At 43.8% G+C, this 27,724-nt stretch overlaps 1 protein-coding gene and 1 long non-coding RNA gene across 2 annotated transcripts in view; both read right to left on the reverse strand.

Moving 5' to 3' along the window:
* Positions 1–27,724, reverse strand: part of ARHGAP6 (Rho GTPase activating protein 6) — a 502,260-nt gene that overhangs the window by 304,714 nt on the left and 169,822 nt on the right. The gene's annotated exons all lie outside the window — the stretch shown is intronic.
* LOC122464011 lies at positions 17,448–19,899 on the reverse strand. The gene is made up of 2 exons (XR_006287841.1): positions 19,772–19,899; positions 17,448–17,607 (listed from the first exon to the last, which is right to left on the reverse strand). It is a non-coding gene; the product is annotated as an uncharacterized LOC122464011 (long non-coding RNA).

Raw genomic sequence — 27,724 nt, forward strand, 5'->3', positions numbered from 1 at the left:
TTACCAAGGAGCTGAGTTTTATTCCCTTGCAGTTATTGCCATCTCTTGAAACAGCCACAGATTCAAAACACTAATCATGCTTTGTTTTCTACTCATTTTATAAACTTTTTAAGTAATGACAAACTCAGCTTGAATGAGCACAACTCGGTCTATTCAGCTTACTGAAGGGGATGGATTCTCCATGTAGACTAAGTGTGTGCGTTTATACACAGACACACACACAATTGAAAGAGAGAGTGCATGCACGTGTGGGATTTTTTACGTTAGTTTCTTCCTAGCTTGCTACTTTGTTCTAATGTCACAGCAGTGAGCTTCCATGGAATCCAGCCCCTTTTGAAGACCGTAGACAAAATTATTACTAAAATATAACAAAACAGCCTTTAGCAAGCACAAAGGGATTTGCTTTATCAAAGCTGATATAAACTAAACACCTAGGTTACAGGACAGGTCAGCGTGTGGCAAAATAAGGGGTAAGCATTCTGTGTTCTCAATGTGTTGTTGACAGAGCCAACTGATGTCATTTAAGTTTAGGCTTCCTGCTAGCAGTGAAATTTCAAAGCTGGAGGCTCCTTCAGACTGGAGCCAGGGGCTTCTGGAAAAGAGAAACAAAACCTCCTCAGCCTCAGCAACTAGTCAGCCAACAAAGGCTTATGAAGCCACGACCTTGATGACTGACAGCAAAAAATGAAGAAAAAGTCTAGCGCATTAGACAATAGGGCCCTGGGAATTACCAAGACAAGGATAAATATTTTCTTTTATAGGGTTGCCAAGTTTTGTTGAAGCAAATTACAGGAAAACAGCTCTGGGATTTTAATATTAGACATCAATATTTTCCATGTTTTATAGTTTCTCACTCTGATATAGAACATAAAATTGAGATGGATATAAACGATCTCAGTAAAACACATATTAGCAGTGTTTTAAAAATAAAAATATCAGAATTTCTTTGCTTTTTTTATTGTTAATTTAAAAGCCACCAGGGCAGGCCTCATCTATATTATAAGTTGCACCAGTTTAACTAGAGGTATGTTTTTAAATTGATGTAGTTAAAACAGTGCAAATCCTTTTGTGAAAGCTCTTTAAATGATTTCAACTAACTCCTTACCAATTTAAGCTAAAACGATATAAACCAGGTTTAAATCAGTTTGAGTGTCCATGAAATGTGTTGCACTGGTCTAACTAAATCCATTTAAAACCGATTTTAGTTTAAGCAGTGCAAAGCATAAAATATCTTTTAAATCATCCCTTCTGGAAAGGTCTCTCTCAGATACATAGTTCTGGCTTGCAGATGGTTCAGTTGGACCACACCACTCCTAATGCTCACCTCAGAGCTATTAATGTAGCACAAGCTTAAAGTGCAGTTCTTCTATGAGAAGCTTACTAACAGTGGCATCTTGGGATCCCATGTTTATTGACTCTCAGTGCCTGCCATATCAAAGGTGTTTACTTTACGAAGCAAAATATGGTTTTACTAATTGCCAGCCCCAGAATTCAATCTGGGATCTGACACTCAAGCTGGGTTCACGCATCATCATGTCCTGTAAAAGGTTCTGCTAGTCAGATTATGTTGCTATGTCTTTTGCAACCCTATTATCTTCAAATTATGCTCTGATATCTGTGCTACCTCACTGCTTCCAATGTCCTTTCACAGCTATGAGTGACTGGAATTTAGTAATCAATTCTGTTTATGATGTCCAAGAAGGAACAGACTCTTGTTCAGATTATCCTAGCTTTGCTGGATCAGCATGGCCAACAGAAATAAAAAGCATTAAAAACTTATTTTTTTGTCATTAAGACAAGCAGTGACTAGAAGCAAGTAGCAACCACTAAAAAGTAATTCTGAACACAAGATACAAGAATTAGATCTGTTGAGAAGGTGACATCTTTACACAGTGACTTTTCAAAGAACAGTACTGTGAAATGCTATGGAAAAACTGCTCCCGTTTTCTTTAGTGCAATGGAGCACCACGTTGTTTTGTTTCTTGTTCCACCAACTCTCCTACAATGGTTTCCAAATTTATTTCAGCACTGATCTGATGGAATAATGGGTACATTTCAATAGCCAACATGACAGGATTTCTGCCATTGTATTGACTGTGCACCCTGCTTACATGTTCTATTTTTCATATCACCTCAGAGACTAGCATGGATCCCATAAACTTGACTCTTTTCATAAGGATTATCAGTGGTGTTGGCAGGGAGGGGCTGTGAAGGGAACCAGCCTGGGTGGCAGTGCTCTATCCTAGAGCCAAAGAGAGTCTCAAAGATAGCCCAGGAAGAGGCTGAGAACAGGGTCCAAAGGATGGGCTGAAGAAAAGCCCACAGAGGACAGCAGAATCTTTTTGTTTGGGACTTTTAGTTGGACACTACGCTATCCCAAAAGGGGTAGTGTTTGTTTGTGACATAGATGGAGGGCTAAACCACATCTCCAGAACACAACAGTGTCTGGAAAACCAAGGACTTCCAACCCAGGGAGGGAAACTGAGGCAGATAATGCCTCAAGAGCTGCACTCCACCAGTAAAGAGCACTATGTAGTGGTCGCCCGAGGGTTGCCAACTGTTTAATCGCAAAAACCTAAACACCCTTGCCCCACCCTGTCCCACCCCTTCCCAAGCCATGCCCCTGCACCGCCCCTTCTCTGAGGCCCTGCCCCCTGCTCACCCCCTCCCCCTCCCTCCATCTCTCACTCTCCCCTACCCTCACTCACTTTCACCAGGCTGGGGCAGGGAGTTGGAGTGTGGGAGGGGATGCGGGTTCTGGGCTAGGGGTGGGGCAGAGGGGTTCAGAGTGTGGGACGGGGCCCTGGGCTGAACCTGGGGCAGGAGGTTGGGGTGCCTGAGGGGATGGGGGATGTGGGGTGTGGACTCTGGGAAGGAGTTTGGATGCGGAAGGGAGCTTAGGGCTGGGGCAGAGGGGTTGGGGTGTGGGAGGGGGTGAGGGGTGCAATCTCTGGGCAGTGCTTATCTCGGGTGGCTTCCGGAAGTGGCCGGCATGTCCCTCTGGCTCCTAGGCTCAGGGGCAGCCAGGTGGCACCGCGCACTGCTCCTGCCTACAGGCACCATCCCCACAGCTCCCATTGGCCCCAATTCCCAGCCAATGGGAGATGCGGAGTCGGTGCTCGGGGGCATGGGGGCAGCATGCGGAGACACCCTGGCCACCCCTGCGCCTAGGAGCCAGACATGCCAGGCACTTCCAGGAACTGCGCAAAGCCAAGGCAGTCTGGGAGCCTGCCTTAGCCCTGCTGCGCTGCCATCCGGACTTTTGGCCTATTAAAATCTCCCAAATTGCTTTTAATAGTCACTGAGCTATTGAGGCCGATTCCGGTAGACTCCCAGCCAATCCATGAGGGTTGGCAACCATATGTCACCCCCATGACAGCTTTCTAAATGACTCTTACTACATCGCTCTGACTTTTCCTGTACAAGATAGTAGTGACTAGCTCAAAATTACCATAGACAGGGCTTCTGAATAAGGCAGGAATCTTGTGAAAAAGTAGCATGTGATCATGTAATTTAAGACTGTATCAGAATGCATATGCACAGAAGAGCACCAAATTAAAATTGGAAATATATTTTCCAAGGGCCGCTCTGCACACAGTTTTTGTATCAATTTAACTATATCAGTAAATCTATGGACATGAGCTATACTGACATAAGCACCTTTATAGCAGTGTAACTGCATCCCACAGAGGGGTGGCACCATTTTAACTGTTTTTAAACTGATATATAGCTAAACCAGTGCAGACACTGTATTGATAAACCCTCACTTTTGATGCTGCAACCTTTGCATTATTTTAGAATAGATATTTAATGTCAGTTCATATTATAAAACCATATGATTTCTTTTTAAAACGTAAAAAAACCCACAACACTCTATAAACAAAGAACAAACATGATGGGTGGTACAGAGGGTACCAATGGGAAAAGAGGGGGTGGGAGGGCACCATTGTGTTAGATTCTCAGCAGCTCTTGGGCTGATCTAATTTTTAGCAGTTTGCCCACTGCTGACAATGGCTGGAGGACTTTGACCACTCCACCCCCACCCTTAACAGATGCCCATAATTTCAGGGGCTGCAGGGCCATGTACACTGCCCTCACACCATGTCTGCACTAGGGGAATTCTTTGTGGACCAGCTGCACCCTCTTACATCACCAAAGTAGCATTAAAGAGACACAGTGGGTGACAGAATCTGCCCTTGTGACTTTCACTGAGCCTTATTGCTTCAAGACTTGGTACAAGCTTTATAGGATAAATATTGGTGTTATTGTCTGTCCAATTATAAAAGAAGAAATAAAATTACTGGGCAGGCAGTTTGACACTCAGAATTAGGTCAGATTGCTTCCCAAAACACAGTGCGCTGGACAGCGTGAGTTACACAATGGGATACCTACCCATGGTGTATCGCACTCTGCTTTAGTACAAGGGCTCCTAGTAGGTATGCATTTCACAAATACAAAGACCCAAGTATGCATGAACACAAATGATGTACTAACTGCGGCGGATGTATGCCAATGTAACTTGAGTCGACAGAAATTTGTTGTGTAGACGTGGTCTGGGATTAAGCTGCTTGGGAAGATAGACTAATTATGAAATACCATTTAGAGCTCCTCCACTGTAATTGTTTTATAAGGTCACCAGAGAACAGTTTCATTGCAGAAGAACAACTTTGCATCAAGTTTCAGAACTTCCCCTATCTTTTTCATGGATTCATAGATTCCAAGTTCAAAAGGGACCATTCTGATCACCTACTCTGACTTCCTAAATAACACAGGCTATAGAACTTCCCCAGAATAATTCCCGGAGTATATCTTTTAGAAATAACATCCAATCCTGATTTTAAAATAATCATTGATGGAGAATCACTTCCAAGTACAAGTACCACCTACTATTAAAAATTAACCTGCCATTTCACCGGAGATTACTTTAAGAATGTCAGCATAAAATGGGGGAAATTATAATTAATATGGATTCTATTAAAATATCATAAAATTATATCTTTGACAGTTTCTAAATGCATTTTTGTGGATCTGATTTGTTTACATACTAGGCTTTTAAAAGAAATATTTAAAATATACATTTTAAAAAATCAAATTTTTAATAATATTTGCTTATATGTTTTTAAGCTATGCAGTGGCTCCTCTTCCCTCTCACTCTGTTAAGATAAGGGCTTGATCCTGCATGCCTTACTCATTAAGTTACTGAACTACTGACATGAGTAAAACATGCAGGGTTTGTCCCAAAGATTTTATTAATTAGGGACCCACTCCTATAATCTTATCCGTAAGAGTAATTTATGAGTAGCCCCAATGATGTCTGATGTTACTGCCTGAGCAAGGAGTACTCACGTTGGTTAGTTTTTAGATTGAGGTATGAGGTAGGAGAATCTAGTATATGACAGAAGCTTCTGAATTCTGACACTGGCTTTGAATACTGAGGCCTGGTTTACATGCAAAACTTAGGTCAACCAAGCTACATCACTGAGGACTGTGAAAAATTTCACGACCTGCAGACACAGCTAGCTCTCACCTCTCCAGGCTGTGGATTTACCCCTTCCATCCCTGTAATAAGTGTCTACACTACAGAGGCACAGCTGTAACGCCTGTAGCGTACAGATATCCTGCCTTTCTTGGCCGTCTTGTTGGTAGTGACTTATTTTCATTTTATAGAAAGAGATAGAGGTTAATATTTGTCTACATCACAGGAGAACAAGTTTAATGCTCTGAAGGCACCTTTACCAGTATTGCTAAGTCTTATAAACAATTATCTGTATTTCATTTTAAAACAAAACAAAGGTTACTGAATTTTTACAGTTTAAATGGTTGATATCATGGTTTTAAGTAACTGTCTTTGACCACGGTCCCATCTAGGAGATTCTTCATTCTTTAATCCACAGGGATTATTTTACATTTGTGCAGAACCCAGACCAAGCCTGAATGACCACACTGCAAATTTACAGTCCAGCAGTCCAAGCCCCATGAGCCTTAGTCAGCCCACACAGGCCAGCCATGGTTGTTTTTACTGCAGTGTAGACATACTCTTAGAGACCAAGATAAGACCTAGAGTGACCAGGTGTCTGGTTTTCTATTGGAATGCCTGGTCGAAAAGGGATCCTGGCATCTCTGGTCAGCACCGCTGATTGGGCCATTGACTGTCCGGTTGGTGGCACCGCACACAGCTCCCAGGAAACAGCAGGCATATCTCTCCTCCAGCACCTGCGGATGGGGCAGCATGCGGAGCCACCTGGTTGCGCCTCCGTATAGGAGCTGGAGACTGGATATGCCACTGCTTCCGGGAGCTGCTTGAGGTAAACGCCACCCAGAGCCTGCATCCCTGACACCCTCCTGGGCCTGAACCCCCTGCCCCAGCCCTGATCCCCCTCCCATTCTCTGAACCCCTTGGTCCCAGGCCACAGCACCCTTCCACAACACAAACCCATCATCCCCAGCCCCACCCCAGAGCCCACACCCCCAGCCGGATCCCTCGCCCCCTCTTGCATCTCAACCCATTGCCTCAGCCTGGAGCCCTCTCCCACACTCTGAACTCCTCATTTCTGGCCCCACCCCCAAAGCTGCACCCCCAGCCGGAGACCTCACCGCCTCCCACACCCCAGCTCCCTGAGCCAGCCTGGTGAAAATAATCCAGTGCATGAAGGTGGGGAGAGCACCCGGCAGGTGTGTGTGTGTGTGTGGGGGGGGGGATGGAATGAGTTGGGGCAGGGCCTGGGAGAAGGGGCGGGGTAGGAGCGGGACATGGGTGTTTGATTTTGTGTGAGTATACAGTTGGCAACCCTACTAAGACCTAGTGTGTGGGGTGTGGGAGGAGGCACAGATTACCCACATCTGCAGGGTTCTTACACATTCATTTGAAGCATCTAGTGATGGCGAGTGTAAGAGACACAATACTGGACTAGACGGACCTTGGATCTGATCCAGTTTGGCAATTCCTGTGTGCACTCCTCGAAGTAAGCCAATTTCTGAGGCCCCAAAACCTTGACTGTCGCTCTGAATCTCACCCACAATAGAAAGTTTATGTTTATCCTGGACATACAGCAGATAAAACAGGAATTAAAACCACAAATCCACTGACAGTTCAATAAACTATTAGCAAGTAGAACAGGGTGGGCAAACTTTTTGGCCCGAGGACCACATCTGGGTGGGGAAATTGTATGCAGGGCCATAAATTTAGGGCTGGGGCAGGGGGTTGGAGTGCAGGAGGGGGTGCGGAGTATGGGAGGCAAGGGGTTGGGGTGCAGGAGGGGGCTCAGGGCAGGGGGTTGGGATGCAGAGTGAAGGAGGGGTACGGGGTGTGGCGGGGGCTCAGGGCAGAGGGTTCGGGGCTCAGGGCAGGGGGTTGGGGTACGGGAGGGGGTGCGGAGTATGGGAGGCCAGGGGTTGGGGTGCAGGAGGGGGCTCAGGGCAGGGGGTTGGGGTGCGGGGTGAAGGAGAGGTGTGGGGTGTGGCAGGGGGCTCAGAGCAGGGGGTTTGGGGCTCAGGGCAGGGGGTTGGGGTGCAGGAGGGGTGCAGCAGGGGGCTCAAGGCAGGGGGTTAGGGTGCGGGGTGCAGGAGGGGTTCAGGGTGCGGGCTCTGGCCCGGCGCCGCTTACCTCGAGTGGCTCCAAGGTGGCAGTGGCACGCAGAGGGGCTAAGGCAGGCTGCCTGCCTGCCCTGGCCCCGCGCCACTCCTGGAAGTGGCCAGCATGTCCAGCAGTGGCTCCTGGGGTTGGGGTGGGTCAGGTGGCTCCGCCGCACACTGCCCTCACCTGTGGGTACCACCCCTGAAGCTCCCATTGGCCGCGGTTCCCTGTTCCCGGCCAATGGGAGCAGTGGGAGGCAGTGCCTGCAAATGGGGGCTGTGCACAGAGCCCTCTGCTCCTCCTCTCCCCCAGGGGCTGCAGGGACATGGTGCCAGCCGCTTCTGGGAGCAGCGCAGGGCCAGGGCAGGCAGGGAGCATTGGGGGTGGCAATCCTGCGGGCCAGACTGAAAGCCCTGATGGGCTGGATCCAGCCCGCAGGCCGTAGTTTGCCCTCCCCTGAAGTAAAATAAGCCTCACTCTTTTTATTACTTCAGAAAGATAAATATGTTGCTATAGTATTAGTATTTTTGTCCCTCCTGCATCAATTAATGAGGCCAGATATTTATTTTGCACAAACAGCCCCACTTCTGTCTTCTGAGAGCAGTGTCACAAACAGTTTATTTTGAAGAGTTTAAAAGTTGCAGAAAAAAATAATAAAAGAAAGCCAAAGCAATTTAATAAGCTTGTAACTATAGCAACTGTGAAGGGGACACAAGAAAAGCCTAAGGCTGTCCCAACTAAGCCCTTTCTTCACTGAAAATGAAGAGCTCAAGGGAGGTCACTTCCTTTGAACAAAGTGTTTCTTCTGTGATAAGGTCACTGATCAATAAAAACACCACTAAAACACAAACAATGTCTGTTAAACTAATGGACCCATCCTGGCCCCATAAAGTCTGAATAGTGGCTATTATACCCAACGGGGTCACACTTTGTCTCCTCTGAGATTTACTTCACATCTTGGAAGGATGATGGAAGAACGTGATTCCTCAATAGCCCAGAGGAAAAGACCATAATAAAACAGATCATGCAGGCAGGAAGGGGTGCAAAAATTTCTTGAATGATTACTGCAATAACTGACTGGATATACCAGTTGGTTTTACCTGTAAAATGAAGATAGTTGCTGACAGACAATGTAAAGTAGTAGAATGTTGCAGAAAATTTCAGAATTTCCAGAAACATTCCATTAGGGACGAGGTCCTGCTGGTTTTATTCCATTGAGTAGCCTACTCCATAAATGGACCCACTGATACAAATGGGATGATTGTAGAGAAAGATATTGCTCAGCATAAGTAAGGGTACCAGTATTGGGACCTATATATGGCTGCATGGAGCCAAAAACAGCATGGAATGAAGCTGGATCAAATAAAACCAGTTGGCTACAGCAGACTGGGGCGGGTAGGGTGGGAGGAAGAAGTTTCAGACTAATCCAAAAATATACATTTTAAATAAAAAAAAGAAACTTTTAAAAAACCCCTATATTTTTCACTGTTCTATGACCTTTTCATTCTGACCACAATTTTATTTCAGACCACATCATCTTCATATACTTTTTTTCATGTTAATCCCAAAATTAGAGAAGAAAAAAATCTGTACATTTACCTAAACCATATTATATTTGCATGGGATTTTGATACATTAACTGTTTTTCATAAAATGCATTAGTATTACACATCAGATACACATAAAATGCATTAATAAATATTACACAATAACCCAGCTGAGTCTAGAAACTGAGCTGGTTAGGTACATGTTAGACGGGTTTTGATTTCCTGGGCTCAGCAAAATCTTACCCAATACAGTACTTTCCTCTTCAATATATATATTTTCAAAAGATCACAAGAAAAATGTTCTTCATCCAGTTAAGAGCCGTGTGGTCATCAGAATTTCTATCCTGCAGAAAGTTTCACGTTTCTGATTGTTTTTTCCCATTCCAGAATGGAACAAAATGTTAAAAATGAAAATTTTTCTGTGGAATGGAAATTTTGGAAAAATTCTGGGCTAGATAGCAGGAACCAGCCTGATTTGCATCTGAAGTTCTGACAGTATTGACATATTTGTGTGTAACATCAATGTGTCAATTTGAATCTGTCAATTCCATGGAATCTGTATTTTCCAACAGAAAACTGTTCCATCAGAAATTTTTTATGAGTTTTAACCTATGTTTCTTTCACACATGCCACTATTTAACCAAACAGAGGTTTTGAGGGGCTTTTTTGGCAGGTGGAGAGTAGGAGAGGAAGCATTTCTACATGTTGCAGATGAGAGGAGCAGACCATATAAATGTGAAGCTTTTTCCAAGGGGGACGTGTTTAAGATAGGAATCTCTTCAGAAGGAGACTTTTACTGAAGACACTGAGGCTATGTCTATATTGCACTTTTGTCGGTAAAACTTTTGTTGGTCAGGGGTGTGAAAAAAACACCGACAAAAGTTTTACTGATGAAAAGCACCAGTGTGGACAGAGCTTTGTTGGCAAAGGGGATGCATATGTGAAGGCATCTGCAAAAGGAAATTGTGGTTGATTCGTGATATACAGAAGATTCTGGAAAGCCCTAGGGATCCTGCTAAGCCAAAGATCTAGGACTCACGAAGCCTTACATGGGAAACTATGACTGCAGCAAGGAGTGCGTCAACAGGCTCAGCAGGAGCAGAATGGCCATTGAATGTGCCTTTGGCAGATTAAAGGGTCGCTGGTGCTGCCCTTTTGGCAGGTTGGACCTCAAGGAGGAAAATATTCCCATGGTCATAGTAGTGTGCTCTGCTGTGCATAACATTTGTGAAGCTAAGGGGGGAAAGTTTCTGCAGGGGTGAAGCATTGAGGTGGATCGGCTGGTCGCTGCTTTTGAGCAGCCAGATAAGAGGGCAGTTAGAAGGTCTCAAAAGGGGGCTATTCCAATCAGGAAGGCTTTAAAGGAGCATTTTGACAGTGAGCCCCAGTAATATGTCTTCCTGTAATGCACCGAGACAGGCATTGTTTTCCAGCACGTTGAATGACCCTTGTAATGACTGTTGTGTGAGTGTTAGTTTTACTTTGCAGGTGTACTGATTACCATTGTGTATGAATTTCAGTAGCACCGTGAGTAGGAGAGCATAACAATTTACTTATAGAAATAAAATGAATCTTTATTTAACAGCTATACAATCATTACTATTTCCTACAAGGGACATACCAATGAAGAACACTTTTCAAAATGAGGCTCTGACAGCTGGTTGTATCTCCAGCTGTCATTGTGAAACATGTCCCTAAGGGTGGAATGCATGGGGTACTGCGACGGCCCGGGAACATGTGAGGAATCTGTGGGGGGAGTTTGGGGAGGCCATGGCAGGCATTTCTCTATGGGCTGCAGAGGGAGGCAAGCACAGATGTGTTCCTTCTGCAGCGTAATCAGGGACCTCAGCATGTCAGTTTGGTCCTTGAGAAGCTGTATCATCTGCTCCTGCCCTGTTTCCTCTCCTGGCTCTCCATTCTCAGTTTTTCATTGATTGTCTCTCTGCTCACAATCAGCTGCATCAGATGATTGCTGCACCTCCCTAAACATATCTTCCTTATTCTTCCTGGTTCGTCTCCTTATCAGACTGAGCTGCTCAGCCGACGTGCAGGAGACCCTCAAGGGCACAGCTGCAGAAGCTAAAGAAACAATAGACATAGGCAGCATCGTGAGTGCACTCACAGCCTTGATTCATACAAGTTAGGCACACCACTTTCTCACTTTCCTTTGGCAGGCACACCACATGGTGAGAGCCCTAAGCATGGTGATTTTAGCCAGGGGGGAATGGGCAAGATGGGACAAATAGTGGGGTGGTTTCCTAGGGGGATTGCTACAAGTGCCTATGGACACTATTCTGAATACTGGCACAATTTTTGGCAAGCGGAGGTGATAGAAATGGATATCTTGTTCCTGAGGGTAACCAAGAATGCAAGGGTGCAGCTCCTGTATGCATTCAGTTTCACACTGGGTCTGTATGCTGGTTGACTGCAGAAGTAATTGCAGACTGGGGGAAGAAACAAGGCAGCCCTCCCAAGGAACCTTTGGCGGAGGATTGCAGAGTACAGGAAACTTTCCTAGAGATATCTATGGAAGATTCCCGGGATATTCCAATGTGCATTAACAAACTTTTCCACAAGGGCCCCTCTGCCTAGCTGCACAGAGGAATGAGATGCAGATGCAAACAGTGCTAGTCTTGGTCATTTCTATCCCTTATCCCTCTTCTACCCTGTTTTAAAAAAAAAAAACGGCCTCATATCTCCTTGCAGTATAGAACCACAAGTACTTACTGGAGCTCCCCTCTCCTTCATCAATTTGACCTCCTCATCCACCACTTCATCCTTAGGGTTCACTCTGCTGGCTGCTGCCTCCAGCCCCCCTGAAGTATCCACCATAGGGCACTTGGTGGTGAAGGTTGGGTTGCCACTTAGGATGATGTGCAGCTCCTTGTAGAAGCGGCATGTCTTTGGTGATGAAACAGACCAATGATTGGTCTTCCTTGCCTTCTGGTATGCCTGCCTCAGCTCCTCGATTTTAGCATGGCTGTGCTTCGTGTCCCTTTTGTGCCCCTTCTCCTCCATGCCACAAGCAATCTGCTCGTAGATATCTAAGTTCCTATGGCTGGAGTGGAGCTGCGATTACACAGCCTCCTCTCCCCACAGAAACAGCTCTGGTGTACTCCATGCAGGACTGTGTTTGCTGCAGGGAACCAGCATAGCCAGCTGGATAGATGCTATGTGAGCTGTCCACATGGAGCGAACAGGAAGAGGAATTTCAAATGTTTCAGAGTAGCAGCCGTGTTAGTCTGTATTCGGATGCAAGATGAAGTGAGCTGTAGCTCACGAAAGCTTATGCTCAAATAAATTGGTTAGTCTCTAAGGTGCCACAAGTACTCTTTTCTTTTTAGGAATTTCAAAAGTTTCCAGGGCTTTAAATGGGGAGAGGTGCATGACTGTGTACCTGGCTGCAGGGCAGCAGGAGTTCAAACTGGCGACCAGAGCAGTCGTGAAGGGCATTGTGGAACACCTCCTGGAGGCCACTTAGGGTACAGTGACTACACTGACACTGAATCGCTTTAACTTTGTTGCAAAAAGCTCTATGCCTCTCGTCAAGGTGGTTTTATTATGTCAGCGTAGCAGGAGAATTAAATCAGTGGGAGGAGCATAGCAGTGTGTAAACCTCCTCTGTTTGGTCAATGAATGCTGCCTTTTGTTGACAAAACTGTGTAGCTTAGACATGGCCTACTTCAGAAACTAAAGTTAACATTAACCACCCAATTCAGAAACACTGGTGAAGTTCTTTGGCTGAGACAGCTTAAACAAATTTCCAGCTATTTTTTCCCCATCTATCAGTTTGATCATTAATTTCCTCACCACTGCAGTAGTTTAGTATGATTTCATTTGTGTTTTGAGGATGACATTATTCCTTTATAAAGTGTTAAAAAAATTAGGGTCAGATTCTGACACTCAGTCGTTTATTTCCCTAGTAGTCCCATTTGCAATCAGTGGGACCACTCACAGGGTAAGGTTCTAATCAACAGGCATCAGGTTGGCAGAAACTGGTCCTAAATAAGCAAAAGGCAAATGTTATCCTCTCCAGCAGCCACTGTGTACTAAGGCAAGCACATTACCAGCATGCAAATTTGTGATCGTTCTGTTGGAAGCACCTCAGAACAAACATGCTGTTTTGTTTGAGTTTCAGCAAAGAAATTAAGACTGAGCTAATCCAAATGTTATTTTAGCTCTAGCTATTCTCCTATTTCACTATAATTGATAGCACCCTGTTCAGTTTGAATAGCTTTGGACTTAATTTCACAAATCTCTATGAGTTAACAACTACAGTCGGAAAATTTCAGCCGTGATCTTGTCAACTCTGACAAGCTAAGCACTTGGGGTCAAATTGGACGAGTCACATTACTTCTGGCACTTCGTTCCTGGAGGCTGCTATCTTGAGGGCAAACTTCTAATTTTTTTTTTTTTTTTTTTTTTTGGAGGAGAGGGAGGGAGAGGTGACATGCTGTTGTTTTTTTTATTTTTTAATATAAGTGTCTAGCCTTCATGGCTGCACAGAAAATCTTAACAATGTGATCTCCTGTAAACTGCTGGTGCAGTGATGTTCTGAACACAACCTGAAACAATACCTCAGAGAGGTGTGACCTTCCTTTGGTCTTAACAAAGAGTTATTAACTTGTAAGTCAGATGATGTTAATTTGAAAACACTGGTAGCTCTAGCTGGGTCCGTGGATACTGTTGCATCCACAGAAATCAGATCCAGGTCCAGAAATCAGGTCCACGTATCTCACTTGGCTGAGAGTGCAGCTGGCACCTAAGACCACTCCGCCTGCCAGAACCCACAGCAGCCTCTCTGAGCACCAGGGAGAGACAACAAGCTTTTGTGCTAGCTGGGAGGAGTAAGGAATTAGATGGGGGGTGGGGGTATGGGAAGGGGGATGTAAGATTGGCAGGGAGCTGTGACACAGTGGGAGGGATGCAGGAGGATTGCCTGGACCTCCTCTTCTTGAATGGGGTTGCCTGATCTGTGAACTCCTGCTCACTCCAGACTGCAGTGACAACATCATCCTGAGGAATCCTGCAGAGGGAAGGCATCCAGCAAGGCTGGATGTGGGGCCCAGAGTGAGAGGAAAGGAACAGTGCTGGACACGGGGCAGAGAGAGAGAGCAGAGGGGAGTAGTGTTGGACATGGGGCAGAGAGGGGAAGACCCTAGAATTCCTACTCCACAAAAGCCTTGGACTAGTAGGGAGGAGTAAGGAGAGATGGGGGGAGGCAGGGGCTGCTGGGAGGGGAACATAGTGGAGCTCGGGGGGTGGGGGGTGGGCAGACACTCCCACTTTCCTGGGTTTCACCATCATAATAATCGTAAGTCTTCTGACACTGCACTAACTTGCTGCTGTGCTGCTACAACTGAAGAATGGCATAATCAGTCTTTTGTACAGTATATGGTTATAGCAGAGACTTAGTTTAGTCAGTGTAAGAAGAACTTAAGTATGATTGTTATTAAAGTCTCTACCTGACTACTAAGGTGGCCACTGGCACATCCCCAGAACGTTGGCCAGGGGCCACCTGCGTCATCACGCCACATGGAGGCGCTTCCCTCACCTGTGCCCCTGCTGGTATCCTTCTGCATCCAGAGTCTTGCTCATTTTCACTGGACAAAGCCATATCCGGGTCCTACTGATCCACAAAAGGAGAACTGTCTGGCCTTGAACTGGATGAATGCCCCCACTACTGACTTCACAGTAAAAATGTCATAGCTGCTTTAAGTGCTCTTAACTAATGCGAATTTATGGTGATTACCTGCTGGAAATACCCTGGGGGTACCAGCCTGGGCCCTCTCTGACCCCCATCCCTTCTGGGAAGGCAGTGACCCCACTGACTGAAACTTTCTCTCCCTTCTCCCCATCTCTCTCAATTGTTCATTAAGAAGATAGACCTACATTACAGAATCTGCATGTCATTATCCAGTGGTATGTAACTTTGAAGTGCCATATCTTAAATAACAGGAGATGAAGAACTCTTTGCTCATGAAGGCAGAGTCCTCTTCCTTACTAAATAAAGTTGGGACATACAATGGACTTTGAAGCCAACTTACCCTCCCCATCATATCCTCTATGCTGGATTAGCAGTCATCAAGTAATAGCGTTCATACCTAGACTTTACAGGAAGTGAGTGTATACATGATGGACCCTTGGAGGAGGGATTGGAATAGAGTCTCACTCACAGTTATGACCTCAGGCATTAGGATCTTGGTATAAAGGCAGAGCTCATGATAGCTGAGGGGAGAGAGAAAGAGAAAGAGAGACACTGTAATCACCAATTTACCAGAACTATAAATATTAGATTTAACCTACCTAGATCGGCTGTTGTGCACCCCATATACTAGATATGATGTTATTTCATTTACCTTGGATTTAGTTGATCTAGTAATACATTTTGTTTTAAGATTTTTTTCTTTTATTCTGTACAGTGTCCAAGTATGCTGGGATAGTCACTGTGGACCATTCTTGAAAGCAAACTTCTGACCTCTAGCAAGACACAAGAGGAGGTTAACAGGAACCTGGCCTGCAGCATTCACTACAAGACAAAGGGCAAAAGACCACTCCATCCCCAAGAAGTTGTGTAAACAGACTGACTGCAGTCAGTAAGGAATATGGGGAAAGACTAGTGACAAAGTAGAGCAGGGAAATGCAATTATATTAGTATACATAAAAAGAAAAGGAGGACTTGTGGCACCTTAGAGACTAACAAATTTATTTGAGCATAAGCTTTCGTGAGCTACAGCTCACTTCATCGGATGCATTCCTATTAACCAAGATTTTCCCCTCAAAGCATTTGGGTTGTTTCCCTGGCAGAGTGAATTGATCACCATGGCTTCCAAATGGTCAGGAAGATTTGGACTCCTAAGAGTTAACTATTTACTATAAAGTTACACATCAGTACTAGACTATACCTCAAAATCATGTCCAAGATTACATCTAATTTCTCTGGGAAGTGAAAAGTTCCTGAGGATGATCTACCACCTACTACTCAGCTTGAGAAGCGTTTAAGAGAATGTGAAGAACCACAAGGAAACATTCCAGGGACATCTACTGCTGCAATTCTGTCAATTGTTTCACAAATCTCAACTCTTATTGAGTGGATCTATCTGCTGGTAAGGATGAGAAAAAATGTCAACCAATACTTCAAAATGATCCACAGAAAATGATCAGAAAAGCGAACCATCATTTTAATCTGGTGATGGACAAACAATTCCCTTTCATTTTATATTCGGTCCAGGCTAGTGCTGTCTTCTGTTTCTGTTGTTGACACTTCACTCCATCCACAATAAATAAGGGCTCTGGTAGGAATGGCACTGAGTTATTCACTACAACTGGATTTGATAGATAGGAAAAGGCACATGAATATATACAAAGGCATGCTCTTTCTCCTGCTCAAAGTTAGTTTTTCAACAATGGGCTGCCTATCTCTCACACAAAATCAGTAACAACGTCATTGACCGTATCGACTCAGGGAGCAAAAAACACAAGTGAAACAGAATTGATTGTTCTTCCAGCATATTGTTGACTGCACCCTGACTCTTGATTGTGAAGAAATGGCATTATGGGGGTATAACAAGAGAGTGAAAAGTCAATCAAAAGAGGAAACACTCTTGCAACCCTTGATTTACTTCAACAATAGGATGGAACATTCCACAAATTGGCGTGGAATAAAGATAGAAACAAATATACTTCAAAAACATTCCAAAATTAAATACTAGAGATGGCTGCATCTTGTGTCAGTAATGTCATTGTCACGCTGTCCTGAGTGGTCCACAACTGTGAGTTGCAACCTCAGGACAGACTGTCAAGAAGCAGGGAAGAGACCCCATACTGGTTGTATGTTCTATAATTAAATTTCACCAACCCAGTAACAAGTGTGAATTCTCAAAGCACTGTAAGTCTTACCATGTAGTCACAGATCATTCCAGTCTATCTTGCCATCCAGGCAAACTGGACTTAGTGACAGTTCGTTGCTATACACCAAAGATCACAAAAGATTCAGGTTGTTTCCAGTCCCAAGAGACCAATCACTTACCCCAGGTCAATTTGTACCTTAGATCTCTCACCAAAAACAATACTTGTAGCCAATCCCATAATAAACTAACTAAAGATTTATCAACTAGAAAAAGAAATGAGCTATTACAAGGTTAAAGCAGGCAAGCATATATGCACAAATGAGTTGCAGTCTAAGGTTTTAAAAGGTGACAGAGTTGTAGTAATCTGTCAGCTCTGAATGTCTTTTAGGGCTAATCCACGTTGACCCTGGAGAACTCTGCTTTTGTTTCCTAGCTCCAGCCCTGTCAGAGTACAAACAGCACAAGAGAGATGAAAAATTTTCATGTCAACTATTTTTATTTCTTTCTTTCAGAATTCAAACTGACGGGATGAGCTCTTTGTATTGTGATGTCCCACAATGGTCCATTTAGTTTTGATAAGCCTTCTTGATGAGCGGGAGATGATTCCTCCTGTCAGGTGATAACTGCAAAATGTTTGCTGTGAAAGCAAAAACTTACATATTACCTTACAGCATGTGATAAACAAATTATAAGTGAGATTAATGCATTCAGCAATTTACAAGCATTTTATAAAGTCATTGTTATAAATTTGATATCCATCTTAACACATACGTGAAACAGACTGATTTCCAGCAATGAATTTGTGAGTGCTCAGCTGAGGCCTAAAGCCTTGGCAAGAGCTGGCACTTGTTTTGCCAGCATCACAATCATAAAAGAAGAAGTCTTGTGGGCAGGCAAGTTTGTTCTAATGGCCAATGAATCTGAGGACCTCTCACACAGATAGAACGCTGCTCAATGTAGATTTCATATAGATAAAGTAAAAGAAAGGTTTTGCTGGGCTTTCTATAGCAAAAGAAATGTTGGATGAAATTAATAAGGGCTCTCGATCAAAAATTGCATAGCACAATGTTACTTTGATGCCAACGTGATGTCTGCCAAAATGAATGATATCCAAACTTATGAGAAGGCAGCCAGAATCTATGCCCTTACATTCACTACATGACACATACTTGTTGAATCTGGTTGCTGTTTACCTAGCATGAGGGATCTGTCAGATCAACAAAGTGTTTAGATTTATAGAGCCAGTACATTCCTTTTTCAGCATCTCTTCAAAGAGAGTAACAATGTATTCATGAGGGTCCAGGAACTTCATGGAGTACGCAAACAGGAGATTGCTCTCATGGGTGATATTCGTTGGATATGTCTTTTTGGATACATTTGTGAACTGATTTATTGCATCCCAAAGACACTGGAGATACTGGGTGAGTGATTGACATGCTGGCTGATTCAAGTACTGGGAAAGACACAGATGGGTTGCTAGCAGGGATTTCATCCTTAACACCATTGCACTTGATTATGATTATGTTAAGCATCTTGCAAGAAAGACAACCAATCTCCGAAAGCCTACAGAAGAACAGAATGCTTGATAGGGCACTGTCACACAGGGAAAGTATTCTAGTGAATCTGGTGGAATTGCGATCACCTGGATGGTTTGCTAAGATTTGGATGGTTGTTACTGGTATAGCATGTAAGGCTCATGTACAGGAAGAAACACCAAGGCGATGGAAGAAGGCATCCACAGTATCAGGCCAACTAAATTCCAGCTATATAATGTCTGAAGCAGCAAGAAGGCAAGCAGATGTGCATCAATGATGATGTTCAGTTATATTATCACAGAATCGTATTTGCGGAGATTGTCTTATCAATCAACTCAATGAGAGATTTACAGACAATCGTGGCTATCTCTGCACCGGATCCCTTTTGTGAGATGTTCCTCAATATGCACACAGAGTTACTTCCCTAGCTGATGTTTCTGGAATTTGTACTGATTTTTTACAGCACCTCCGTATACACACTGAATGCTTACTTGCAAGATCATCTCTGACAATGTCACAAGTGATCTAAGAACTGAGTGACAGAGGAGTTCCACAAGTGTGAGATTTACTTAAGATGGCAATAACCTTCCCTGTGAATTTGTCTAATTTTGATCTCATTCCACACAATGAACAGAATCAAGAACTATACACTCAACAATGTCACAGGAAAGACTGAATCACCTGGCCGTGATTGCAATAGAGCTGGATCAGTCTTACAAAATAGATTTGAATAGACTGACAGATGTATGCACTCAAATGCACCCAAGATGACTAATGTTATAACAGGCTGTTAAAAAGATGGAAAATGACATCTGAAAAAAAGCTGTGAATACAGAGCATTTATTGTATTATGCAATGTTATGCATCATAACTTTGTTATTACTAGTTGAGTATCATAACTAATAAGATTAAACTTGTTGAAATAATAAATTTTAACAATAAATGTTGATAAATGACACATGCTCTTTGTATTTTTTGTTGGTTAAGCTCATTCCTAAAATATCTGATACTTTCTGTTTTCGACAACGACAAAAACACTTTCAGAAAAGCCTTGCTACCAATATTCTGCTACTTCAGCTTCCAGCCAGCATCATAAAACTGAAACCACAGGGGTAAAAGATATTAGCTAATCAAACATTACTCCAAAAAAAGTTTTGAGTTTGCATTTTCATCTTGATTCTTACTGATTTTGAATGGTCTTACCCACCACACTCAGTTTTCTGAACATTTAAAAGATATAGTGTGTCAATGGTAGTAATTCATTACCTATGACAAAAATGCTCAGTACAGAGAGAACTTTTGCAGCATGTGACCTTGTATTTCTTCTCTGAGACATGTGCTCCAAAAAACCCAACAGGATTCTGAACATCTTGGAGACTCAAACCTTTGAACCTTCAAGACGAAAAAATTCTAAATTAGGAATCAAAACATTTTCTGTTTCCTAGCAGAACTTTAAAAGCACACAAAACACTCCACGCAATCAGTGAGCTAGCTGAAAACTGGATTTTATCATCCAAGATGTCATAAAATGCCATTCCAAATGAGATATATTAACATTTTAAATTTATGGAGCGTTGTCCTAAAGATACTTTTAAGAGCAAAATGTGAACACTGTTGCCATAATAAGGCTGACTTGTGGCATGTTTTGGGGGGATTTTTATATGTCTTTGGATGAGTGAATTTAACCACCCAAGAAGCATAATAATCCCCCAGTATGCATTCATTGTGCAGCATTTTATTGATACAATGAAATAGAAGTTACGTAAAAAAAAGACTACATGAGGAAGGTCAGACCTGTGCATTTAGCGTGTATTCTTGATACCATTATGAGATAACAGACAGGCAATCAGGAAGTTCCACTTACAATACATTCAAAGACATTTTCAACAAACTTGATACAGTAAATCCCGATTGACTGCAATCTCTCTCCTCTTCTGCAATGAATCACACTCCTATGATATGTACTAGAGACCCAACAAAATTGTCCCCCTCAGCTCTTGCAAATCATTTAACGCTGAATAGTCTGGAACTGTACACAACAAATGGAAATTAGGAGATGTTAATCACAACACAGATTTATCTTAATACAAACTGTTAGAAACAACTGTCATATTTAGCATACCTAGTGCATGAACCATTTAGCAGCTCTTCATCTTACTGCAGCTAATACAAACCAGATTTATTTCCCTCATTCGGTTTGCAAGTTCACCAGATGGGTACCGCACTAGGTCTGTTTATATATTTTTGGCTTTATATCAAACAGGGATTTGGAAGGGGAATGTTTGGTGTTGGTAACATGTATTTCATGGGCCTTCTGTTTACACAGCCAGCAGGGCAGTGAACATTCAGGAAGGTTCTTAACATAGGAAGTCAGATTACAAAACACTCTAAATGTTTCTCTTTAGCCAGCCAGTACTGTTGATATGGAAATGGAGGGTGACCAGACAGCAAGTGTGAAAAATCGGGACGGGGTGGCGGTGGAGGTGGGGATGGGGGTAATAGGTGCCTATATAAGACAAAGCCCCAAATATTGGGACTGTCCCTATAAAATCGGGACGTCTGGTCACCCTATGGAAATGCTGAATACACAAAATGCCAATGGCTCCAGAATAGAAATGGGGAGGAGGGGACAAATATAGAGTTGCAAGACAGCAACAGGACCACGGCAGTAGCCACTGAATGACAATATCTGAAAATAATAAGAAACAGAACTTTACATTTATACAGATAACAAGTTACACTTGTAATGAACCTCCACGGTGGGCTTGTCTGCACTTACAGCCATGGGTGGCGTGTATATGAGGCTGGGGGAGGGTAAGCCTCCACAAAAAAGGCTGACCATGCATATGGTTGCCAACTTTCTACTCGCACAAAACCAAACACCCTTGCCCCGCCCCTCCTCCGAGGCCACTCCCCTTCTCCGAGGCCCTACCCCCGCTCACTCCATCCCCCTCTCCCTCTGTTGCTCGCTCTCCCAACACTCACTCACTCACTCATTTTCACCGGACTAGCTCAGGGGGTTGGAGTGTGGGAGGGGGTGAGGGCTCCGCCTGGGGGTGCAGGCTATGGAGTGGGGCCAGAGATGAGAGGTTTGGAGTGTAGGAGGGGGCTCTGGGCTGGAGGGGTGGAGCCAAGGGGTTCAGAGTATGGGAGGAGGCTCTGGGCTGAGACAGGAGTGTAGGAAAGGGTTTGGAGGGCAGGAAGGGGATCAGGGCTGTGGCAGGGGGCGTGAGGGCTCCAGCTGGGGATGCAGGCTCTGGGGTGGGCTCGAGGATGAGGGGTTTGGGGTGCAGGAGGGGGCTCCAGGTTTGGGGGAGGCTCAGGGCTGGGGCAGAGGATTGGGGCTCAGGTTTGAGGTGCGGACTTACCTCAGGCGGCTCCTGGTTAGCGGCGCAACAGGGCTAAGGCAGGCTCCCTGCCTGTCCTGGCTCCGCACTGCGCCCCGGCCAGCAAGTCCAGCTCTTAGGTGCGGGGGGGGTGGTGCCAGGAGGCTCTGCGTGCTGCTCTCCCCCGCAGGTACCCTCCCCAGCTCCCATTGGCCACGGTTCCCGGCCAATGGGAGTGCGGAGCCGGTGATCGGCGCAGGGGCAGCACGTGGAGCCCCATGGGCCCCCCCGTCAAGGAGCTGGATCTGCTGGCCGCTTCCAGGGCGCAGCATGTGCCAGGATAGGTAGGGACTAGCCTGCCTTAGGCCCACAGCACCGCTAACTGGGAGCCACCTTCGGTAAGCATCATATGCCCTATTCATGAACAATGTTGCCTCCAGGTTTTTTGGTGTGGGGTGGGGTTTTTTTTTGAGATAATCAGTCACGCTTACACATTGCAGTAGTGTCCTACTTTAGAATTTTCTTTACATTTCTAAATGGAATAATGCAGCTTTCCTTTAAGCCATTACAATACATCTGCCATACCCATTATTTTACAGTGCTCGAGAACACTAGATGCCTTACAATAAGGGTAAATTTAACGAGGTCCCTTCCTTAAAACATTTACAATCTAGAGGGGTAACAAACTGGGAGTTCACAGGTTTCTCCTCCTCCTTTTGCACCTGATCCAAAGCCTATTGGTCCTCAGTGGGCTTTTGGTACTCAGACTGGTGAACACTGGCATGTTTTGATAGATGAGAGAAGCAAAATTAGCTAAGGGTCATAAGCCATGTGGTGTTAGAAACCTTTCCAGTAGCAGAGGTTTATGTGAAATTATTTTTTGGGAAGAAATTTAAAGGATTATTGTTGTATGTTTGATCCTTGTGGTATGTGGATTGGGGGTCCTGCATTTTTGTTAGAAACAGATTGAAGCATGTGGAAACTTCGTGATGAGTGGAGATGTTATTTTTGTATTGAGAAATTTACCCAGTAGAAGAAGGGTAATATGAATTTTGTGCATGGTTGATTTACTCTAATGTATACAATCTATTCGTTCATTTTGTGCTGTTAATGAAACTCTGGATTTTCACACTAACTACAGTGTTGGGTCAAAGGGAGGGGGAGAAAACAAGCCAATGGAACATGCTTTTTACACAGCGGAGGGGAGGGGAGGATTTTGAGTGTTTTCCACTCCTGGGGCACTCCAGTAACTCTTTGAATAATTGTGTTGCCAACTAAAATGCTTCTGACATTCCTGTGTGAGGTCACTTAATGAAAACTGTATGTTAGGAATTTATTGCTAAAAGAGCAGTCATCAGCTCCCTATCACAGAGCACTCACTCCTCTCTCACCTGCCCCTCCCACTACCTCTCCAAAACTCCTGGACTGCATACTTGGAGGTAGTAATCCTCAAGTACCTTCTCTTCTAGATAAACATGAGTCCACAAACTGTGATCTCAAACAATACTTCACATAGGTAGCCCATATAACCATGTGTGCTTAGTTTGCAGAAAGAATGTAATGATAAATAACTGTATCCATGGGTTTGCACATCTCTCATTGATGCTAGGGCCCCAACTACGCCATGCAGTTACAACCAAGTCAGGGGCCCAGGGTACACCATGCTCACCACCTGACCCAGTTACAATACAGTTAAAAGCTTTTATTGTAGACAGGATCCTCATAACTGAGTTTAAAGCCCACGCACACTAAGGTTCTAATCCATCTGCAGGGATAATGTTACACTTCAAATTTCACCTGTATTGTGAATAGGTCACAAAATGTCCTGACTCTGTTATAGTTGCGGTATAAACTGAGCCTACTTCCTGATTTTAGAATTAAATTCATGGTATCTGTGTCACATTATGTTGACATGGTTTCATTACCTCAGAACACATCGAGTCAGATATTTATAAGATTTAAGAGCTCATTCCTTTTTACTTAGATGGTCACAACAGCAAACATCCTATTGCAAATAGAAAAGTCACTTATGCATGCAAAGCAAAGGAATTTGAACTTAACTTGCAGATGTTTGTGCATCCCTGATCATTCACACATCATTGTGTTTTTATTTGGGATTTGAAATGGCTTCCTCTACCATTGCTACAGTTTTCACACAACTGTATTATTCTATATATTTAGAAGTAGCCAACCTCGCAGAAAACCATCTTCTTGTTAACTGCTGTCCAAAAGGGCACAATGTAGACATAATTATTAACATCTAGCTTCAGTTATCACATTCACCCATAACAATTTTGACCGATGCTTGTGTGCTTCTGTCTAGTTTAGCCAGGACTGAGAGATATGACCACGATAATAAAATTATAAACTTCATGGGACTTAAAGCACAAGGAAAACAACCATAAAAAGCACTCATGGAGAATCACTATATGTATGTTGACAGGTTTTAGAGTAACAGCCGTGTTAGTCTGTATTCGCAAAAAGAAAAGGAGTACTTGTGGCACCTTAGAAACTAACCAATTTATTTGAGCATGAGCTTTCATGAGCTGTAGCTGACAAAAGCTCATGCTCAAATAAATTGGTTAGTCTCTAAGGTGCCACAAGTACTCCTTTTCTTTATATGTATGTTGTGCTGTATAAGAGATCACACTACAGCCAAAGGAAGTTAGTGAGTGTTGTGTGTCATATCTTTTTGTCAGAGGAAAAAAAGGTAAAAAACAGGTGATGGCCACTTAACACTGCTTAAATAGAATCAATGAGGTGACAATCAAAAGGAAATTCTGTTGCCAAAGGCTTTATTCTTACTTCAATTTGTAGAAAATGGGAGGGTGGGGAGTGGAGTAGCAAATTGGTTGTCTTTGACCTGGAAATGATTTTGGCTCTTCACCAACAAAGGGCCTGATCCAGCCAGGTGATGAGTGCTCCCTGGAAGAAGCTGAGTGGAGGATTTAATTCCATTGACTTAACTTTGTGTTCAGGTACTCAACACCTGCTAAAAAGCCCTTGGCACCTCAGAGGCTCATAGCTGCTCCCCAACAGAAACTGGTGTGCAGTAGTGTCTCCTCAGAAGACCAGGGATAAAAACTAAGCTAAAATCACGAGCCAAATTCAATCTGGTGCCCATTTGTGTACATCATAAAACTACCACGCACCTTGCAATTTATACTCCATAATCTTTGAGGATATAACTGCACACCAGCATAAACACATACTGGCAAAATACTTTGGGCAAGTTTTGCCTTGAGCCTGCTTACATTAGGCCAGTTTACACTATTAGTTCCTAGTTTCTTGAACTCTAAGGCCATGTCTACACTACCCACCGGATCGGCGGGTAGTGATCGATCTATCAGGGATCGATTTATCGCTTCTAGTGTAGACGTGATAAATCGATCCCCGATTGCTCTCCGGAACTCCACCATGGCAAGAGGCGGAAGGGGAGTCAACGGGGGAGCAGCGGCTGTTGATCCCGTGCCGCGAAGACGCAAAGTAAATGATTCTAAGTCGATCTAAGATACGTTGACTTCAGCTACGCTATTCTCATAGCTGAAGTTGCGTATCTTAGATCAATCCCCCCCATAGTGTAGACCAGGCCTTAGTTTACTCCCACAAATTTTAATAAAAAAGAACTGTGGTTTACCTTTAAGCAGTGAGTATTTATTACAAAGACATTTTTAAAAAATCTGGATGCAGTTTTTAATTAAGTGAATTACAATCATTTTACACACACACTACCCAATTTACTTGAAAAATATTGCACTCAGAACAATAATGATATTAACTGGTAGCCAGTTAATGTACACCTAGAATTAGCCTATCTTCAGTGTTTGCCTTCTACAGTTCATGCAGTCAGTGGCCTCTGTTTTAAAAGCATAATATTCTTATATCTCTTGTAAGTACCAATTAACAATGGCTAAAATACTTTCATAGATGCATTTTTATTAGTGTAATAACCTGTTTACAAAATTGTTTTAAATTTAAAAGTTCCTTTATTTTGTCTTTCTGTTGTTCATAGATTTTAAGGGCAGAGGGGATCATTATGATCATCTCATCTGACTTCTTGCATAAACTGGTCATTGGGAAGTTTAGACTTGAAATTAGACGAAGGTTTCTAACCATCAGAGGAGTGAAGTTATGGAATAGCCTTCCAAGGGAAGCAGTGGGGGCAAAAGATCTATCTGGCTTTAAGATTAAACTCGATAAGTTTATGGAGGAGATGGTATGATGGGATAACATGATTTTGGTAATTAATTGATCTTTAAATATTCATGGTAAATAGGCCTAATGGCCTGTGATGGGATGTTAGATGGGGTGGGATCTGAGTTACCCAGGAAAGAATTTTCTGTAGTATCTGGCTGGTGAAGCTTGCCCATATGCTCAGGGTTTAGCTGATCGCCATATTTGGGGTCAGGAAGGAATTTTCCTCCAGGGCAGATTGGCAGAGGCCCTGGAGGTTTTTCGCCTTCCTCTGTAGCATGGGGCACGGGTCACTTGCTGGAGGATTCTCTGCTCCTTGAAGTCTTTAAACCACGATTTGAGGACTTCAATAGCTCAGACATAGGTGAGAGGTTTTTCGCAGGAGGGGTGGGTGAGATTCTGTGGCCTGCGTTGTTCAGGAGGTCGGACTAGATGATCATAATGGTCCCTTCTGACCTTAGTGTCTATGAATCCATGAAAACTTTGGTGATATTTTTTTCATCCAGTTATTCAACTATGTGTTGTTGGATTTGGTGCAGGAAGTACAAGATGTCTCAGGCCTGGTCTACAAAGAAAACGTAAGTCAACCTAGATATGTTGCTCAGGGGTATGAAAAATTCTTCTGTCCACCTAGTTACTGCCTCAAGAGGGTGGATTTACTACAGAAAAACGATTCCATCACTGTAACAGGTGTCTACAGTTCAAGGCTACAGCACCATAGCCGCAGCGCTACAGCTGTAGTACTTGTAATGTAGACTAGTGTCTATCTTTTCTTGGTACCTTGTTTTCTATGTTCTACCGGTCTAATTTTTATTGTCTGCTCCTCAAGGCCTGGACTGTCTTCTTACATTTTTGTAAAATCCCATGCATGCAAGTGAAACTACGTGAATAAGAAATAGGAATAAAATAACCGCTACAGACTAGGGACCGAATGGCTAGGCAGCAGTTCTGCAGAAAAGGACCTAGGGGTGACAGTGGACGAGAAGCTGGACGTGAGTCAACAGTGTGCCCTTGTTGCCAAGAAGGCCAATGGCATTTTGGGATGTATAAGTAGGGGCATAGCGAGCAGATCGAGGGACGTGATCGTTCCCCTCTGTTCGACATTGGTGAGGCCTCATCTGGAGTACTGTGTCCAGTTTTGGGCCCCACACTACAAGAAGGATGTGGAAAAATTGGAGAGAGCCCAGCGAAGGGCAACAAAAATGATTAGGGGTCTGTAACACATGACTTATGAGGAGAGGCTGAGGGAACTGGGATTGTTTAGTCTGCAGAAGAGAAGAATGAGGGGGGATTTGATAGCTGCTTTCAGCTACCTGAGAGGTGGTTCCAGAGAGGATGGTTCTAGACTATTCTCAGTGGTAGAAGAGAACAGGACAAGGAGTAATGGTCTCAAGTTGCAGTGGGGGAGGTTTAGGTTGGATATTAGGAAAAACTTTTTCACTAGGAGGGTGGTGAAACACTGGAATGAGTTACATAGGGAGGTGGTGGAATCTCCTTCCCTAGAAGTTTTTAAGGTCAAGCTTGACAAAGCCCTGGCTGGGATGATTTAATTGGGGATTGGTCCTGCTTTGAGCAGGGGGTTGGACTAGATGACCTCCTGAGGTCCCTTCCAACCCTGATATTCTATGATTCTATGATTCTATGAATTTGGCCAAATTTAGCCTGTTCTAATGCCAGCAGTTACAGGGAGACAAAAGAT

Source organism: Chelonia mydas, chromosome 1 (assembly GCF_015237465.2).
Source record: "Chelonia mydas isolate rCheMyd1 chromosome 1, rCheMyd1.pri.v2, whole genome shotgun sequence".
Lineage (NCBI taxonomy): Eukaryota > Metazoa > Chordata > Testudines > Cheloniidae > Chelonia > Chelonia mydas.